Source organism: Eurytemora carolleeae, unplaced genomic scaffold (genome assembly GCF_000591075.1).
Source record: "Eurytemora carolleeae unplaced genomic scaffold, Eaff_2.0 scaffold153, whole genome shotgun sequence".
Classification (NCBI taxonomy): Eukaryota; Metazoa; Arthropoda; class Copepoda; order Calanoida; family Temoridae; genus Eurytemora; species Eurytemora carolleeae.
The window spans coordinates 112,910-133,065 of NW_019396203.1; positions in this window are offsets into that span (position 1 = coordinate 112,910).

Here is a 20,156-nt window from a genome sequence, read left to right on the forward strand (position 1 = left end):
ACTCAATTCCTTTTTATTTTAAATATACACCAGAGCTTGTAATCATAATTATTTGTTTTATGCGAAACATGTTTGCAAATTCTTCAGTGACACTCTCTGTAATCTCCGAATCCGTTTGAGGCTGTTTAATGTACTGTATAACGAGTTAGTATCAAAAACATTGAAAACTGAAAAGAAACGTGACAATATAAACAACCCCGACTCAAATATTAATCACCCTCCCCCCCTCATTACCTACCTCTCCACATTTTCTACCCCCATCCTATCCACCCCCTACATCTCCCCCTCGTTCTGAGGAATGAAGTAGCTGTCTGGGTGTCTAGGTTTTCCCAATATTAATATTGCCCACTAATGATCATATCTACTGCTTAACAATTCTTTCAAAGAATGCCACTCTACACTCAACATGTCAATTTACAGGGACTATAATTTAGTCAATTTAACCGACTCTTTAAGAAAAAAATGGCATTTATATTACCCAATTTTGTGTGGGAAATAAACGTTAAAGGGACAGACCGGCTATGTAAGGTAGTTGAACTGAGTAGTATGTAGTGTTGTGGACAAATTTTTTAGGATTCATTTGGCTCGAGAAATTGATATAATACTGTGTCAAATTTATAAGAAAATTATACACAATTTAGTATAGAAATATTAGATTTAAACAGATCATATTCAGCAAATACGCAATCAATCTGAAAACGAAGATATCCCAGAGAAACCTAATTGTAACTTAGGTTTTCTTCAATTATTACTTTATAATTTTCATTTTCATTTTTAATAGATATAATTGATAATATTATTTACAAGTCCGTATTACGTCATCAGAACTCCCACCAAAGGTAGTGCAGTATAGTGGTCACGTGTCTCTGTCTGTATATATTTGATCCGTCTTCCATATATTTGATCCGATAAAGGTTTCAAGGGTTTATCTTTGTAAATCGGGTATCGACATATTTACATAAATGGTCACTAGAATGATAAAATGAAAAAAGTTAAAATGATTAAAACTAGGATTTGATCTTGCAAATTTACCTCAATGAATGAAAACTGCTGATATCTAGAAGTTAGAAGATACTAGAAGCTGAAAGTCACAATAGTTCTTTGAGTATGCAGATACACAGAGCTCTCCTTTTTAGGGATTTGTCATGATTCTGACAACATTGCACACTTTATATCAAAAAATCGCCTGACCTACTCTGAAGATTTGAGAATAAAATTTTGTTATTTAATAAAAACACTTAATTTTTTTCCGAAATTTTTCTTTTTGTTTATAAATCTTCATCATACTCTATGATGATGAAATCTTAGATATTTTTCTCCCTAATTGTCTGTGTCTGTGTTTAAGAACCTGGTCGGATTTTATGCATATCTGATTTTCCACTTAGCTTAGAGAACTGCAGGAATATAAATCCTTCCTACGCAGTTAAAAGTACTGTGAGCGTAATTTCAAGTGACCTTAAATGCAATTATGGCAAAACCCGATTTACAACGGTACCCTAGATAGCTTTGTCTGATCAAACTTGTTACTTTAAACTGTTTATTTTCATTTGCGGTTTCACTGCGAAAGGGACTTGAGCATTTCTTGCTTATAAGAAGCATTATTGGAGAAACTCTGACAGAGAGAAACACTATTCTAGCTGATTAATGGAGAAACTTTGACAAAGAGATACACTATTCTAGCTGATTCATGGAGAAACTCTGACATAGAGAAACACTATTCTAGCTGATTAATGGAGAAACTCACAGAGAGAAACACTATTCTAGCTGATTAATGGAGAAACTCACAGAGAGAAACACTATTCTAGCTGGAAAAACGAAGATATTTTCCAGGTTTTTGATTAGATAAAAAATGTTAAGACAATTTGCATGGAGGGTCAGATGAAATTACTCATACAGTCCCTTTAATATATGCCCTGTCTAACACTGGTTTTTAGTTTGTTGGCAATATTGAAAAAAAAATTGAAAAAACAGTTTTTTGATTTATCTATATCTGAAAAGTAGTAATCGTTGTTTGTCTGTCTGTTTGTCCATGGGTCATAACTCATGAACCCCTGGACCGTTTTGCCTCAAATTTTAAAAATGTCTAATTTGAGTAAGTTTAATTTTATCGGGAAAACACAAGACAAACCGCGACCTAATTAAAAAATTTTCTCGAATTATGGTAAGAGCAAAGAAACTTTTTTTAAATTTAACACTATAAGATGACTTCAAATAATAATTTTTAAAAAGTTTATGATAAATGATTTTGTTACAAATCCATTATAATTTAATATATATTGTTGACATAGACTTTGATAGATATAGTAAGGTGTATTACACGCAATAAACATTATCTAATCTTATATAACTGTAAAACAAGTAGATATAGTGTGTTTGGCAGTAAAAAAAACCAATAATAATTTTCAATAATAATTTTTCGAGAAAAAACTTGCGTCTTAATTATTTCCCATCATTAATCAAATATGAATGAGTGATAAAAAATGGATTAAAATTAAATATTTGATAAAATTTAAAAAAAAATTTTTACTTACATAGATTGAAAAAGTTCCAAAGTTTAAAAATTATTGATTTTTAAACAAATCCTTAGTTCTAATGATCAATGCATCTATATGTATGAAGTTGTAGTCTCTGTTTGTCTGTCTGTCTGTTTGTTTGTCCGATCATAACTCAGCAAATCACTGGACCGATTTGCCTCAAATTTTGATTAGGGAACTGGTGTGAGCCACGGGAATGTTCTGGGAGACTGGGGAAATTCACGGGAATGTTCTTAGCTTGGTTTTGAGATTCTAAGTTGAGTGGGTTCAATTGTGAAAGTTTAGTTGCCCAGGTTTATATTAGTTCCCGCCGTTTACTCGCGCTTGGTATTAAATTATGATTTTTTCTGGAGTATCCGATGTTGCCCGTAGAATTTCAAAAAAATTATCCTCCGTATCCACCGGCGTACACCCATAGGGTTCCCTTAAAATGTCAGCCAATTTGGTTCAGCCATTAGGCCAGCCATAGCGAACATATAATATCTATATAAAAAAACAAGACATTCGTACATAGGTTCTCTATAGCCTACCAAACGGCTGGACCGAATGGGCTGAGTTTTTTTTGGACACTCATGGTTAGCCTAAGGGTAATATAGGCTAAAAAATCGATTTAAAGAAAAATAATTCTAAATTTTTTCCCATTGGCAACGTCGGGCCCTTCAGGTATACATATATTTGAGCGTAGAGCATTATTTTATTTTAAAAAAAACTTCTCCAACAACGCTTCTGATAAGCTTCCTCTGCAGTAAATATATATTTTTCTATTAAATTAGAATTGACTTCTTTAGAAGATCATTACTGAGAGTGAACAACTGAGCTGGTATCGATTAAACCAAGGAAAAAGTACAAAACTAAACTATTTTTTATTTTTTAAAAATGTTTTTTTTTCTGAAGTTTAAAGAATATTAAAAATCAACCAATTGTGTTAATAGAGGAAACTATGGGACGAAAAAATGAAAGAATATGTACGTAAAGTTTGTTGTACAAAAGTTGTACATATGAACTAAGAAAATCTGCATAAATTTAAACAAAGTACGTGAACTTACCTGGAAAGATTTATTTTGATAAATCATTTTCTTTATTATATTTGTGACTCAATTCTAAGAACAGTGATCATTCCCCCCCCCCCATGTACGCTTACTATGCTACAGATTAGGTCAGGTGTACATCTAAAAGAAGGGGATCGTCAAAAAGGGGGGGGGGGGTTGATACTTGCTTCAAAGTTGGCCGGATTTGTTTGCATCAATCGATCTTAATATTGCATATCTAATTCTAAAGAATATAAGTTTTTGACACAAACTAAAAATATAAAATCCCTATATATTTGCAACCTGATGGTTTTAATCTTTCATACTAAGGACTTTTTTATATTTTAATCCGAGAATATAAAGTTTAAACTACTTGGGCAATAGCAATAAAAGATTTCGCTGATTAAAAATACCACACAACTTTAAAAAATTCAAAGTCATGTTTTAAGTTCACTCTGTTTGTTTAAATATGCAATAATGACATCTCATTAGCTACTTAATGATACCATTTCTGAGAGAAGAGCTTTGAATATTCTTCTAAAGTTTTTCACGGATTTTTTAAATTATGTACTTCTAGAAATGATAAATGTCGACATTTTAATATTAGCTATCTTGTGATCTACATATATTATTGTTTGAATGAGTTTTTGTTTAAACATAATACGACCCTCTCTTCTCTTTACTCCGTAAAAACAACAATCTGAGATGGGAAAAAACAATCTAAAAATGTCAGATTTTTTAACATGTCAACTCTGTCTCGTTTATCATTCATCTTTCTCTCACTTTTTCAAATTCTCCTCAGATATTTAAACATTCAGAACTAACAGTTTTCTCAAAACTTTGATGTTACTTCATTCATAAAGTTTGTTTTCAATTTCGTTTCTTTACACACCTAACTTTTTCTTTAATTTTATTTTTTATTTTCTTTAATTTAATTTCAACTATTTTTTATCTCTTATTCAATTATTCAATTCATTTCACTTTCATGAAAAATTAAAGATTATTTTATCTGGAAGATAAGTCATTTTTTCACGCGATAAATGCAGTTTAAAGTCAAGGATATAGATATGTTAAGTATCTGAGTGGTGGTATTAACACAACTAGGGATATTCTCTGGGAGTAGAAGGAACTAGAGAGAACCGGGGAGAACCGGGATGAACAGAAGCCGCGAAGCAGGACACGCAACATCAAGAGTACCGGGATAAGAAACAGAAGAAGCGGGATAAGGAACAGGAGACGCGATTGAGACGGGAAAAGAAACAGGAGTAGAGGGATAAGAAACAGGAGAAGCGGGATAAGGATCAGGAGCCGCGATTGTGGCGGGAAAAGAAACAGGAGTAGAGTCATAAGAAACAGGAGAGGTGGGATAAGGAACAGGAGCCGCGATTGGGGCGGGAAAAGAAACAGGAGTAGAGGGATAAGAAACAGGAGAAGTGGGATAAGGAACAGGAGAAGCGTGATTAGAAACAGGAGAATCGGGATAAGGAACAGGAGAAGCGGATAAGGAACAGGCGTAGCAGGATAAGGAACAGGAGTAGCGGGATAAGAAACAAGAGAAGCGGGATAAGGAACAGAATTAGCAGGGTAAGGAACAGAATTAGCAGGATAAGGAACAGGTGTAGCGGGATAAGGAACATGAGTAGCGGGATTAGGAACAGAAATAGAGGGATAAGAAACAGGAAAAGTTGGATAAGGAACAGGAGTAGCGGGAGATGAAACACGAGTAGCTGGATAAGGAACATGAGTAGTGTTGTAAGTAACAGGAGAAGCGGGATAAGGAACACAAGTATCAGGATCAGGAAAAGGAGAAGCGGGATAAGGAAAAGGCGTAGCGGGAGATAGAACAGGAGTAGTAGTTTAAAGATCATGAGTAGTGGTATAAGACAACGGAGGAGTGGGATAAGGAACAAGCGTAGCGGGATATGAAACAGGAGTAGCGGAATAAGGAACAGGAGTAGCGGGATAAGGAACAAGGGTATCAGGATAAGAAACAGGAGTAGCGGGATAAAAAAACAGGAGAAGCGGGATAAGGAATAGAAGTAGAAGGATAAAGAACAGGAATTGCGGGATAAGGAACAGGAGTAGCGGGATAAGGAACCAGAGTAGAGGAATGAGGAACAGGCGAATCAGGATGAGGACCAGGATAAGTAGGATAAGAAACAGGAGAAAGAGGATAAGGAACAGGAGTAGCGGGATAAGGGACAGGAGTAGCGGGATAAGGAACAGGAATAGCGGGAAAAGGAACAGAAGTAGAGGGATAAATGAGGATCAGGCGAAGCGAGATTAGGACCAGGATAAGAAGGATAAGGAACAGGAGAAGCAGGATAAGGAACAGGAGAAGCAGGATAAGGGACAGTAGTAGCGGGATAAGGAACATGAGTAGCGGGATAAGGAACAGGAATAGTGTGATAAGGAACAGGAATAGTGGGTGATGGAACAGTAGTAGCTGGATAAGGAAAAAGATTAGATGGATAAGGAAAAAGATTGGGTGGATAAGGGACAGGAGAAACGAGGACTCATCCGTGCTATAATGATTTACTCAATTTTATCTTTCTGTTGTACTAGAACTAGAATTCAGTTTTAAACCAATTTTTACCAAGGGGTCACAAAACGAAAGTACCCGATTTTAATTTTTTTATCAAAACAAGTAATAAACAGAGGATGGCATGGCTTGTGGAGTAAAGATCCCAAGGTTTGGAGTAAAGATACCAAGGTTTGGAGTAAAAATCCCAGGGTTTGAAGTAAAGATCCCAGGGTTTGGAGTAAAGATCCCAGGGTTTGATGAGTAAAGATCCCAGGGTTTGAAGTAAAGATATCAGGGTTTGAAGTAAAGATATCAGGGTTTGGAGTAAAGATCCCAGGGTTTGATGAGTAAAGATCCCAGGGTTTGGAGTAGAGATATCAGGGTTTGAAGTAAAGATCCCAGGGTTTGAAGTAAAGATATCAGGGTTTGAAGTAAAGATCCCAGGGTTTGAAGTAAAGATATCAGGGTTTGAAGTAAAGATCCCAGGGTTTGATGAGTAAAGATCCCAGGGTTTGGAGTAAAGATATCAGGGTTTGGAGTAAAGATCCCAGGGTTTGGAGTAAAGATCCCAGGGTTTAAAGTAAAGATCCCAGGGTTTTTTGAGTAAAGATCCCAGGGTTTGGAGTAAAGATCCCAGGGTTTGGAGTAAAGATCCCAGGGTTTGGAGTAAAGATCCCAGGGTTTGGAGTAAGAGTAAAGATATCAGGGTTTGAAGTAAAGATATCAGGGTTTGGAGTAAAGATCCCAGGATTTGGAGTAAAGATCCCAGGGTTTGGAGTAAAGATCACAGGGTTTGAGGAGCAAAGTTATTAGGGAATTGAAGCGTATAGATTATAAGGGGTTGGAGTAAAGATCCCAGGGTTTGAAGCAAAGATCCCAGGGTTTGAAGTTAAGATATCAGGGTTTGGAGTAAAGATATCAGATCAGGGTTTGAAGTAGAGATCCCAGGGTTTGGAGTAAAGATCCCAGGGTTTGAAGGAACAATATCAGGGTTTGGAGTAAAGATTCCAGGTTTTGGAGTAAAGATCCCAAGGTTTGGAGTAAAGATTCCAGGATTTGGAGTAAAGATCCCAAGGTTTGGAGTACAGATCCCAGTGTTTGAAGTAAAGATCCCAGGGTTTGAAGTAAAGATCCCAGTGATTGGAGTAAAGATCCCAGGGTTTGGAGTAAAGATCCCAGGGTTTTGAGTAAATATCCCAGGGTTTGGAGTAAAGATCCCAGTGTTTGAAGTAAAGATCCCAGGGTTTGAAGTAAAGATCCCAGGGTTTGAAGTAAAGATATCAGGGTTTGCAGTAAAGATATCAGGGTTTGAAGTAAAGATCCCAGGGTTTGGAGTAAAGATCCCAGGGTTTGAAGTAAAGATCCCAGGGTTTGAAGTAAAGATATCAGGGTTTGGAGTAAAGATATCAGGGTTTGAAGTAAAGATCCCAGGGTTTGGAGTAAAGATCCCAGGGTTTGGAGTAAAGATCCCAGGGTTTGAAGTAAAGATCCCAGTGTTTGAAGTAAAGATATCAGGGTTTGGAGTAAAGATTCCAGGGTTTGTGAGTAAATATCCCAGGGTTTGGAGTAAAGATCCCAGGGTTTGAAGTAAAGATCCCAGGGTTTGGAGTAAAGATCCCAGGGTTTGGAGTAAAGATCTCAGGGTTTGGAGTAAAGATCTCAGGGTTTGATGAGTTAAGATCCCAGGGTTTGGAGTAAAGATATCAGGGTTTGGAGTAAAGATATCAGGGTTTGATGAGTAAAGAGCCCAGGGTTTGGAATAAAGATATCAGGGTTTGGAGTAAAGATCCCAGAGTTTCGAGTAAAGATCCCAGAATTTGGAGTAAAGATACCAGGGTTTGGAGTAAAGATTCCAGGGTTTGATGAGTAAAGATACCAGGGTTTGTAGTAAAGATCACAGGGTATGAGGAGCAAAGATTATAAGGAATTGAAGTGTAAAGATTATAAGGGGTTGGAGTGTAAAAGTGCCGACATTAAACAAAATCAATGAGAAGAAGTCTTATTTTTATTAATCAAACACAATTATTCATGACCAGCCCGCCATTAAAATCACAGAAAAAAATCGTTTCTTTGTAAAATCAGTAATTCACAATTTGCCCCCAGAAATTGTGATAGGAATTTTTCAAAAGAGAAATTTAAATTAAAGCTCGAGTTCTTTTCAAAATAAACCTACCTGAAAATGAATTCTAATAAAAATCATCAATTTGCAACAAAAGGTTGCTATACCTTTTCAATAGGGTTTATATTTACTAATGGATAAATAATAGGCCGTGTATACTTCTCATGAAATCTTGTGTACATACTTGTCAATATATTTATAGTTGTAATCAATTCCAGTAATAAATCTTACAATAATTCGTACAGTAGATCAAGGTTGTAATGCAAGGAAAGTTATTTCAGAGGTATAAGCATCTTTTGCACTGCAGTGTACTGTCACTGTTCGGTAATGTAAAGACATTGCATGGGATCCATCTTTCACATAAAAAATCAATGAAATATTCTGGTCATAGGAAACTATTATGTGAATTATCAAAATTATCAAAATTTAATGCTTTTAACCTCCTCGGATACTAAACGAACAATGATGCATCTGTTCTTGTTTACAAATTCCGCCTAGAGAGAACCATGGTTTCAATATGTACGCAGAGTATACGCAACTGTAATTAACTTGCATTACAACCTTGCAGTAATGTAAGTTCAGGACCTTTCATGTATCTAACTATGAACTTCATCTAATAAAAGTTTAAATATATAAGGTTTACACCATCAGATTGTAAAGATATAAGAACTTGAAAATTTGAAATTTATAGTTTGTTGCTTGTTCTCCGTTCTATATAAAAAGCTCTTCGCTCATATATATATATATGTCAGCTATATATATATAGTTATGTCAGCTATAGCTGGCCAAACGTGGTCGACCGAATGGGGCTTTCTAACCCTGAATATATTTTAATATTTTGATTAATAGATATTCTTAAAATTTAAAGTTTGAACAATACATGATCTACTACAACAACAGGTTACAAAGAAACAAGGATTAGAAAGTTTGTGTAATAAGTGCCTGTAATTAAGAATTAATTAAAAAATTACTTTTATGAAGAATGAATCGTACTTTTAGAACTACATCTTGTTTTCTCAATACAAGATAGAATACATGAGTGATGAGTAATGCATGAAGGATATATAAGATCGATTATACAAACCAATATTGAAAACAAATATGCTTTCATTAGATAAAATGGACAACATTCTTCAAAATTTTATACGAAATTATAGAATTTGTTCTATAGACATTTTACTCCAAACTTATAGGAATATCACTTTAAGGAATTGAGTCTTTGCCTCAAACTCAAATTTGCAAATCCCAATATATTTGGATCCTGATGGTGTAAACCTTTGATATTTCTAACTGCTACTAATTTGTCTAACCCAAATAGATTCTAGTATACAATAGATGGCAACGTAGAATTTGTACACTCTCAGTACAGCTGTATTCTGACGTCCCAACTAACAACTCAGTTTTTGTACCCGAAAAAATTATTAATAATAGTGATATTTTTAGATATAAATGTTTATCTTACAGTTAAAAAATATTTGTTTTATGAGTTCTTCATTTTCTGTTTTTACATTTATTTATTTAATTTTGGAAAACATGTCAACTAATGCGAGTAAATATTGTTTTCCTTGTTATATTTGACACTTGTGACGTCATGTATAATTTGTTCATATATCTGTTGCCACCTATTGTACATGATAATCTATTTGGTCTAACCGAATTCATAGTTTGAACTATCTAAGGTCTTCCACAACGGGTTGCAAAAGATATAGGGATTAGAAAATCAGAGTTTGTGGCAAGACCTCATGTTTTAATAAGCGACGGGCTAAATATTTAATCTAAGTTCGAAACTTTTGTGTAAAAAAGGCTTATCCTGCAGTGTTGTGCATTAGTCTGTCGACTGCGAAAACGGCTAAACCGAACACAAGACATACAAGTTTCTACCTCTCTGGTCTATTTTTTCACAAAACTGAAAAGTTTAAGATATTTCAAAATTAAATGCTTTAAAAGTTTCCTTTCCTGAGTCCAAATTTAATAAATTTGAGCCGCGTCTCAAATTTAAGCCGTGGCTCAAATACATTAAATTTGGCCTCATGGTCTGTTTTTGACTTTCAAGAGGTTTCTGATAAATCTGAGCAGTTTAGCATATTTCAAAATTGATTGTTCAAAAAGTTTGCTTTTCTTACCATGTGAAAAATGTTTACTCTCACAAAAGATATCGCAATGATAAGCCGGGACGAAACTAGTTTTTGCCATTAGCTCAAATTTTACAATCCCTATATCTTCGCAGCCTGATGGTGTAAACTAAAATATTACTTGATTTAAATGAATTTATAGTTTAAAATATCAAAGGTTTGAGATATCGGGTTACAAAGATATAGAAATTATAAAGTTAGAGTTTGTGGCATTAGTCCAGGATGATATCTCGTTCTGGTTAGACCAGGATGATATCTCGTCCTGGTTTGTCTAGGATGATATCTCGTCCTGTTAGTCTGGGATGATATCTCGTCCTGGTTAGTCTAGGATGATATCTCGCCATAGTCAGTCCAGGATGATATCTTACCCTATAGTTAGTCCAGGATGATATCTCACCCTGGTAAGTCCAGGATGATATCTCGCCCTGGTTAGTCTAGGATGATATCTCGCCCTGGTTAGTCCAGGATGATATCTCACCCTGGTTAGTCCAGGATGATATCTCACCCTAGTCAGTCCAGGATGGTATCTCGCCCTGGTTAGATCAGGATGATATCTCGCCCTTGTTAGTCCAGGATGATATCTCGCCCTAGTCAGTCCAGGATGATATCTTACCCTATAGTTAGTCCAGGATGATATCTCACCCTGGTTAGTCCAGGATGATATCTCGCCCTGGTTAGTCCAGGATGATATCTCACCCTGGTTAGTCCATGGATATCTCACCCTGGTAAGTCCAGGATGATATCTCGCCCTGGTTAGTCCATTGATGATATCTCACCCTGGTTAGTCCAGGATGATATCTCGCCCTGTCAGGTCCATGATGATATCTCACCCTGGTTAGTCAGGGATGATATCTCGCCCTGGCAGGTCCAGGATGATATCTCACCCTGGTTAGTCCAGGATGATATCTCACCCTGGTTAGACCAGGATGATATCTCGCCCTGGCAGGTCCAGGTTGATATCTCACCCTGGTTAGTCCAGGATGATATCTCGCCCTGGTTAGTCCAGGATGATATCTCGCCCTGGTCAGTCCAGGATGATATCTCACCCTGGTTAGTCCAGGATGATTTTTAAAATGGTTTGAGCAAGGTCACATGTAAGAAAATCTATTAAAACAATATACTGGATGATATACTATTTATACAATACATTTATCCATTCAAGTTAATCTGGCTTTGTTTGGCATAACAAGTAGCTTAGCTTGACATTCTAAGGGTGATTCAGGGAAAATATTTAAGATACTCGAAACAGTTTTTATAGATATACATTAAAATACAGACATGTACTTTTTGAATAGTGGAAAATGTCGTCTTTACAAGTCTATGTTAATTTCTAGTTTTTAAGGAAATCTTCCATTCCAACCAAATAAAGAAAAAAAGATTTAAATTCTTGAGGGGCACCAAGCACCCTCGATTCAAGGTTCACACTAAAACAGCACAGACACACACTAAACACTCACACAAACATAATTCCGTCCTATCTCACCCTACGAGATAAGAAGGAAATTGTAAGAAGTATATATTAGTAAAAGATCTAAAGTAGAAATGCAGGTTTAGAAAAGATCCTTCTTTACTCCTTCTTCCATTCTTCTTTACCCAATCCTCCATTCCCTTTTCCTTGTTTTTTCCATTCCAGATTTATTAGTTTTTTCTGATCTTCATGATTTATCCTTGTATTATTTATTAAATAAATTTATCCTTGTTGTCCTTGTTTATCTTCCTCCTTTATTCAGACTCATTTCTTTAAACATATTATGTTATCAATGTTGTAAACTGTTTTTATTAGTATTACATGTATTTTATCAAGATATTATTTAAACCTATGTTTTGAGCCCTCCCTAGGGGTCCTAAAAGGGTTCAAGAAAATTCAAAGTCTCATCTAACAGTTCTAAGTATAATCCGTATCTGAAAGTACGATATCTAGACTTGTGCCGGGCTGGAAAAAGAGAGAAGGACGGACGGAGCATTAAAATCTCCAATCTGAGTCAACCCCCTCGAAAGATTCAACTCCTGTCCTCTTGTCCTTCCTCTCCAGCCAAAGCTCGTCCTACCATCCCAACCAGTATCTATTATGATCTACCAAAACCCCTATGAAGAAATTTTAGAAAAAAAAACAACTTTGTCCATCCTTTTCGTTAATTAACATTAGTAGTTCCAGAGCCAGACTCCATAATACCTTAACAGAACCAGAACAGAATAAGATAACCATGGAAATCAATGGAACTGAAATCAGGAAAGAACCTAAATCCAGGAAACCCAATAGCACTGGGAGAATCAGAGGATCCAGAACAGGACCATTAGAATCAGAACAGAACCAGGTTAACCAGAACAGAACCAGGAAAACCAGAACAGAACCAGGAAAACCAGAACAGAATAAGGAGAACCCATGTAGAACCAGGAGAACCAGAACAGAACCAGAAACACCAGAATAACCAGGAGATTTAGAACAGAACAAGGAACACCAGAACTGAACATCAAACAGATGCAGGAGCATCAGAACAGAACCAAGAGCACAACAACAAAACAATGGGAGAGTCAGAACAGAACCCGGGGGTAACTGGGAATACACCAAGAGAACCAGGAGAACGAGAAGCGCAGGAAAACTAAAAACAGGAAACCGGAAATACAAACCAGAAGAATCTGTAATATTAGAGAACCAGAGCTCAGATTTAAAAGCTCACAGGGCAGGGGCGTATATAGGGGGGGGGGGTCGGGAGGACATTCCCCCCTGACAGATTTAGGGAGGGGCGTAGCCCCCCTGAATTTGGAATTTTTTGTTCCTGTTTTCAGAATAGCTTCTCAATAACATGCTTAAGGGAAAGAAACCCTAGTGCAAAACATGAAAAATATCTGTCTTAATAAACTATAACGTGTGAAAAGTTAAAAATCTAGTTTTTTAGTCTTTAGCCATTAATTTTGACTCATTTTGAGTCTTTTAAGTCAAAAACAATTTTCACCTGCAGCGCGATTTTTTGTTCCTAATTATGATTTTTTTGGTTCCTGAAAAATCTTGCCGCCCCCCTCACTTAAATCCTGTATCCGCCCCTGTCACAGGGTCTGTACTCTGTACACGGTACCCATAGAGAATAGAATATATATATAGAGAGGAATTTACTAGAAAAAAGTGTAAAACGGCCATTTTGTTGTACTGTTTCCATACTGCAGGTGTACTTCACATATTTGTGCTATATAACCTGTTGGGCCCTGGAATATCATTTTATTGAAAATCTAAAATTATTGTTAAAAGAAACCCAAATTATGAAATAGGCTGGTTTCATAATTGACCAATGATCATTTCACATAGACCCTATGCCTTCCACTTTACAAACGATGATTTTCCGTTATAATTATAAATCAAGTGATGTTTTTATTCACCTAATTCATAATAAAGTTTATTTAACAGTTTAAAAAATTCGAAATTGAAATGAATAGTCTAGGGAACATACTGTATTAATGTACTCTACTGCATATAATTTGTGAACATTTACATGATTTGTACACTTTGAACTCCCTTTCAGGCTGAAAGGGACTGAAAAAAATCATACCGAGAGATTCTTTTAATTCCTCTCTATATATTCTATTCTCTATGACGGTACCCTTTAAACCTTTCTCTAAAATCAAGGATGACAGACATATAATTATTTCTCTATTGAAGAAATAATAATAAAAAAGAAGAAAAAGGAAATTCTTGTTTTTATAACACCATCTTGTCTATTAAGTATACAAAATGGTTTTTATATCCCCTAACATAAAGCTGTAATGTTTCAAATTCTTGAATGTATGCATACAAACAACTAAGGATATTCATAGTCTACACCAAGGAGAATTGAATAAAAGGAGGGGGCAATAGGGTTTCCGTACACTTTGCTGTGACGTATTTGGACTGCAGGAGAACTAGTTTTTGCGTAATAACAATAATAAAGATTGTAAACAATAACACAAATGATAAACAGACATTGGTGCATCTCTGGCGAGATGAAGATTCACCGTATACTAACTCATGTTTGTTTACATTAGATCGGCTGCGTACAGTATACAGTGCTACCGTTCCGCTACACCGGCAGTGTACAGTATTCAGTGCTACCTTGCCGGTATATCAGGCAATGTACAGTTTCACCATACCAGAGTGCAAAACTTAAGAAAATTATAAAACTCGCTACGATACCCGGTTTCCTGAAACCCGGGTTTGGCAGACTTCGGGGGTTTCATGTTCATAAAACGTATTTTGAAACTCTAGGAAACTGGGTTAAAATATGCTGTCGTTGGAGTCTCCAGCTGTGGTGTTTTATGAATAAAGCTGCTACGCACTTGAAAGTGATCAAATTGGTATCCGTTTTTTTGGCGTAATAGTCGGCCCATCCAAGGAAAGATTTAAATTTACACTCTTATAACGTCCAGAAAGGTGGAGCTACAGATTTTTTTTAAATATCTGTAGTTGTGTGATGTCATCAGATACATTTGTGAATTTGCTGAGACTTTCTTTTAGTTTAAAGAATATTTTTGGTACTTATTAAACTTTAAAAAGTTTTTTTTGCACAAGGATCTCATTAAAAAAAAATTATAGGGCTACAATTTTTTTTTCTGTTGCATTCTAAATTTTTACAATATCACTAAGATTTTTAAACAAAAATGATTTACAGGACTTTTTGAAAAAACTATTTTAATGTATTAGGTAGATTAATGTTAATTTTTCTTCAGCAGTCTATTGATATTATTTTTCTTACTCGGGCTATATAATTTATAACTAGATTTTAGAAACTTATGAAAACAATTTCTGTTATATGGGACTAGGGGGGGGGGTGCAAATTCGTCATTGCACCCCTCTTTTAGAAGAAAGGGGGGTGCACCTGCACCCTTCCACCCCCCCTGGTTACGGGCCTGCTAGAAGATAAACTTAAATAAATTACTGTATTCACTTTTAACAGAAAAATGTTTTTAAGTTCGATTTGACTGTACTCTATTCAATATCGAGTCAATAGAGAGAGAGATCTTAACTGATCAAGTATTTGGAACATATATGAAGCCATTTAAAGCATAAATAAGAAGAAATGGTGCTTCATATGTTCCACAATCACTACGAAACTCACTTTCCCAGCCATAACCCTACTCCTATACAAGGGTTTCATTTTGAGGTATTGCCCCGTAACATTCTGAGTTTCCAGAGTTTCCCGAAACTCAAACCCAGACTTAAGAGAGCTAACCCGGTTTCGAGGCCAGGTTTGGTTTGGGATACCCGGTAAATTTCTTTTAAGTTTTGCCCTCAGTATGTTAGACAATGTACACTGCGGTCATGCTGATAGATCAGGAAATGTATTGTGCCACTGCATGCAGGTACATAAAGCAGTGGAGTGCAACCATAACAGTTCATCAGATAGTGTACAGTGCAACCATGCTGGTACATCAGGCAGTGTACACCTGGATTCATGGATTGACATATCAAAGGTCTTCGACAGGTTGCAGAGATACAAGGATCATAAAATCAGAAAATTAGAGAAATTAAATTTAGATGTGTATTAAACATTTTTACGTAAAGTATTATTTGAGAAATGCACTTTGCAACCGTAGTCATCAGCAGTCAGACAAAAATCCAATTTAATTTTTACAATTAAGATTCTTTATATTTTATTTCAGGAAGAGTTAAAAATAGAGATTATCTATTAGTCAACTGGAAACTAATGAAATGACGAAACTTATTAAATGTTGTGGAACCAACTTAAAGGGACCGTTCACTTATTTGGGTAGTTTCATAGCTATTCATTGGTATCAGTCTTATAGTTTAGAATTTATAGTCCAATGGCAGTACATAATACTGATCACGTCATTTCCGTCTGTATCACGTGACAACGATACTGCACTGCCATTCCCTGAAGTTCCGGTGACGTAATACGGACTATACGGACTATATGTAATTATAATTAATTATATCAAGTTTAAAAATTAAAATAAAAATTTTAAAATTATGAATTTTTCGTATAAATTTGACACAGTTTTAAAACAATTTCTCGAGACAGGAACATCAGATAGATGTTTTATGTTTATCATTTAACGCCTGAGATTCTCAGGTTTCATCCTGAACCCCCTTTCAGTTTTCCTTTTTTAAAAATTCATGACTACATTCAGAAAAATGGTCTTTTTGAGGTGCAATGCATACTTTGCAAGGTCCTTTTTTTATAAATCAAGCTTCTTTTTGACAATTTCAGGCCTAGAAAGATTTCAAGAAAAGTTTGATTACTTCTATCCGTAGCACTTGTTTTTCTTATCATTTTTCAAGAGTCTTTTCATTTTTCATTTTTGAAAAATTCAAGTATGCTGCTTGAACATTTTTTTATCAACCATGCTCGACAGCTTTTTATCCTTCCCTGCACGCCTAAAAAATAATTTTGCGAAAATATACCCAGTAATTTTTCTTAAAACGTGCCCCGAAGCCCCCTCCCTCCCCCCTCGTTCCCTAACAACAGCCTTTTAAAGGTAAAAGGAAAATATTTTGAATATTTATATTGCTTAAATGTAGCTATTAAGATAAAAAATTTAAATAAATATATTAAAAGGGATTTTTTTATGTTTTAGCTTAGCTCCCTGGATTTCTGGAAGACTATAAATGAAGACTATAAATAAAGACTATAAACGATATCACTAATGATATTTCCAGCAGTTCTGGGTTTTATTGTAAAGAGATATTCCTTTTTATTATATTATATAATATTAGAAAATACTGGGATTTCTTATTTACTTTTTACAATACACGTCCAGGATTATAATATACAGGGTGACCCAGACAAACAGAAAAAAGGTCCTTGGTGAGTCAGACATTTTGTCAGAGACCCTCTTTTATCCATCCATGGCAATTTATTAATGTAAACAACAAAATGATAAATGACGACATTTTTTATTTCCCCCTGCAAGTACTGTAGTTTTCCTGTATCAGCAGAAAATTATTTTATATAATTTCATTCATTCATTCATATTTTATTCAACTACAAAGCACGAGATAATAAAATAACAAATCACAATTTAATATGTAGTTCGGACCCGCCCAACCAGAGTTGGTTGTTTTGATTGGTTGGCACATTATAAGCGAATAAGAATTGTAAATAAATTGATGGATGTACACTGCGCAGTTTACATTTTAAACAAAACAATGATGATAAATCATGAATAAGGTAAGGAGGGGGTGAAAAAGTATAAGGGAAAGGGTGGGTACTCAGCGGAAGGGTTGTAACAGAGGGTAACATACAATATTATAATCATGTTTATGAATTACAGGGTGAACAAGATAGCAAATACTAAGTTTATTCAAATGGAAACCAGTTATTTTTTTACAGATATAACTTGAATAACCATCTACATAGTTTTTGGAAGATTTTTCTTTTAAACAGTTTTGCAGATTTAGTTTCTTTAAGTTCTAATTCAATCGAATTCCATAATTTTGGAAATAAAGCGGAAGGAAAATATTCTAGCGTTTTAAAAAGAACCCGCTCAAGTTTATATGATTTTATTTAGCTATTTCATAATTTATTTAACCAAAATATATTTTATATCATTTATTCAGTTATTTCTTAATTTATTTAAACAAAATATATTTTATATCATTTATTCAGCTATTTCTTAATTTATTTAAACAAATATATTTTATACCATTTATTTAGCTATTTCTCAATTTATTTTAACAAATATATTTTATATAATTTATTCAGCTTTTTCTTAATTTATTTAAACAAATATATTTTATATCATTTATTTAGATATTTCTTAATTTAACAAAAAATTTGGGCCCGATCGGTTCAGCCGTTTTGACGTTTATTGGATACAAACAGACAAACAAACAAACAGACAAGCCAAATTTATATATAGATATCATTTATTCACTATTTCTTAATTCATTTAAACAAAATATATTTTATATCATTTATTCAGCAATTTCATAATTCATTTAAACAAATATATTTTAAATCATTTATTCAGTTATTTTATTTATTTATTTAAACAAATATATTTTATATCATTTATTCAGATATTTCTTAATTCATTTAAACAAAATATATTTTATATCATTTATTCAGATATTTCTTAATTTATTTAAACAAATTATATTTTATATCATTTATTCAGATAATTCTTAATTTATTTAAACAAATTATATTTTTTATCATTTATTCAGATATTTCTTAATTTAATTAAACCAAATATATTTTATAACATTTATTCAGATATTTCTTAATTCATTTAAACGAATTATATTTTATATCATTTATTCAGATATTTCTTAATTTATTTAAACAAATTATATTTTATATCATTTATTCAGATATTTACTTAATTTAATTAAACCAAATATATTTTATATCATTTATTCAGATATTTACTTAATTTAATTAAACCAAATATATTTTATATCATTTATTCAGATATTTACTTAATTTAATTAAACCNTTTCCGTTCTGCCCCCGCACCTGGCAAGGCTAGTGCTTAGTGCCGGCTGATGTCATAGAAAACCAATGGTTTAGTTCAGTTCAAGGCTTTCTAGAGACAATCCTTAACAGTAATATTCAGCTTCAAACTTTTACAATAATTTATTGTTTCGTTAGCGTCTAGTAATAGCGTACATTTTGTTTTTGTTTTTCTTGAACAATCGAAAATACTAAAAAATTTCACATTTTTTCCTTTTTTTATTGTTGAATTTTCAAAACTTGTGAAATATGGTTTTTAAAAGAGACTATTAGAAAATTATTGTTTTTACGGAGCGAGTGATCACTGATCATGGTCCCATTAAATAAGATGTATGTATGAAATGAATTGACACAAATGATTTATCAATCAAATATGTGCAAGTCATAAGCTTGCACTAAATGCACTGAATGCTCTGAATGCACTAAATTCACTGAATGCAGCGATGTACATTTCAATTTTTCAGATAAAAAATATGGATACACGTAGTCCGAAAGATCGTGTTCTTGTAGCTCTAAAAAAAGGACAGTCCGATCGTGTTTTAGGATTAATATCTCAATTCCCAGGTCATTCAAAATCTTTTTAAATTATTTTTATTTTAAGTTAGATACAGGGCTATCCTGAAAAAGAATGAGACTTTAGATACAGGGTGTCCCACGAAACATGAGAGTTGGTAAATAGTTTAGAATGTCTTCTTCCATAATTTGTAAAGTTGTTTAATACCAAAAACAATAACAAAAATATTATGTAGGAGTCATATTATAGTAAAATTAACTTCAAAGTAAAACATGTTTCAGCAAAAGATTTTTTAAACGAAATAGACTGCAAACAGCCTTTAATACCTAATACAGTATATGGAAGAAGACATTCAAAACTATTTACTAACTGTCATGTTTCGTGGGACTGTGTGCATGAAGAAGCTCGGATATATAGGGGTACCCATAATGTATGAGACTTCATTTATTCAGACTCTTTTCTTAATCTATGGTTCCATGCAGCTAAAACTTTTTTTTCTACCAACTTATTTGATATACATGAACCAACAAACTATATTTAGGCCATGGTCCAAAAAATTCTAGTACAATAGATGGCAACCTAGAGTTTGTACACTCTCAGTACAGTTGTATTCTCACGTCACTAGTGCCAACTCAATTTTTGTGTCCGACAAAATGTTTAATAATATTGATAATTTTGACGTCGTGTATTATTGATCCATTTCTCTGTTGGTACCTATTGTACTTGATAATCTATTTGGGCCAGACAACTAAGTTCAACGTTTGAATTGCCAAAACAAAAAAGTGTTTTGTCGTCATTGAATTCTCATCCTTTATGGGAAACCCTGAAATGATTTTATAAACTAAGATAATATGTAAATTT